This window comes from Schistocerca piceifrons, chromosome 8, assembly GCF_021461385.2.
Source record: "Schistocerca piceifrons isolate TAMUIC-IGC-003096 chromosome 8, iqSchPice1.1, whole genome shotgun sequence".
Taxonomy (NCBI): domain Eukaryota; kingdom Metazoa; phylum Arthropoda; class Insecta; order Orthoptera; family Acrididae; genus Schistocerca; species Schistocerca piceifrons.
In genome coordinates, this window is record NC_060145.1 from 35,236,887 (window position 1) to 35,238,680 (window position 1,794).

Below are 1,794 nucleotides of genomic sequence, written 5' to 3' on the forward strand. Positions count from 1 at the left end.
TTCGATGATTTGTTCAAGAGAAGAGCTTCACATACTGAGTAAGTCAATAACGTGTTAGTCCACCTGTGGCCCTTATGCAGGCTGTTATTTGGCTTGGCACTGGTTTACAGATATTTTGGATGTCCTCCTGAGGACACCGTTACAAATTCTGTCCAGTTGGAGCGTTGGATCGTTAAAATGCCGAGATAGTTGGAGGGCCCTGACCAAAATGCTCCGAAGGTTCCCAGTTGGGGAGAGATCCGGAGACCTGGCTGGTCAAGGTAGGTTTGTAAACCACGAAGACAAGCGGTAGCAACTCCCGCCGTGTGCGGGCGGGTATCGTCTTGCTCAAATGTGAGCCCAGTATGACTCTCCGTGAAAGGCAAAAAAACGGGACGAAGAATATCGTCAAAGGATCGCTGTGCTGTAAGGGTGACGCGGATGAGAACCAAATGGGTCCTGCTATGAAAAGACTATAACTTCTTGTTGTTCGACTGAGTGGGGGGGGAGGGGGGGAGGGGAAGCCAAGTTGGTATCCCACTGCTGTCTGTGGCGTCTTCAGCTACGTCTTCGGTCTGGAACCTCATTGACTTGAGTAGAACTGTCTTTCGTGATGGGTCCCGCTCCGAACTGAGCCCTGATGACCAGAGAAAACGTATATGGAGATACCCCGTACCTGACTGTTGCCCGCCATATGGCCTGACAACTAAGAGTGATCGTCTGAGGGGCTGCTTCTCTTCATAGCAGGGGCCCTTTGTTTGTAATCCGCAGCACTCTTGTAGCACGCGATACGTTGACGATATTCTACTCCCCGTTTTGTAGCTCATCCTGGGCTTAGCTTTCAGCAAGGTGAGAATTTCTACTGCTTGGTTTCGTACTCGCCAAACGCTACGTTGACCAAGGTTGCCGATCTCTCCCCAAGTAAGACCGCCTGGAGCATTCTGGACGGGGCCCTCCAACCACTTCGGGATTTTGACGATCTAACGCGCCAATTCGACGTAATTTGGCACAGTATTCCTCAGGAGGACATCCAATAACATTGTCAACCATTGCCTAGGCGAATAACTGCATGCATAAGGGCCAGAGGTGGATCAACGTGTTACTGACTTGTTCCATTTGTGAAGCTCTTTCTCTTATTTAATATTTCCGACATTATCTGTAAATTTTCATCACATCTACCGATTAGATTAGATTAGATTTACTTTCATTCCATTTGATCCGTAGTGAGGAGGTCCTCCAGGATGTGGAACATGTCAGAAAAACAATAATACATGACAAATATTTACAACTAAAACAAATAAGCTAATGTACCATTTCACAGGTCGCAAATGGAATGATCGTAATTTTTTAACGAACGCTATATGAAAGAGTCATTTTACAAATATTGATGCACTGAATTTAAAATAAAAAAGTTTATTTATTTATTTATAAGGTAGTAAACGCGTAGTACAACTACTATAAAACTTATTTACAATGAACACATTACTGCACTGAAATGGTGCAGAAGCTACATTGTACTGACACACACACACACACACACACACACACACACACACACACACACACACACACACACACACACACACAACACACAAATCAGTTGGTTTTACTGATAAATTCATCAATGGAGTAGGAGTGGGCCACCAATAAATCCTTTAGGCTTCTCTTAAACTGAATTTCATTGGTTGTTAAGCTTTTTATGGCTGCTGGCAAGTCATTGAAAATGTGTGTTCCTGAGTAATGCACACCTTTTTGCACAAGACTAAGTGACTTTAAATCCTTGTGAAGATTATTCTTATTTCTAGTATTGATTCC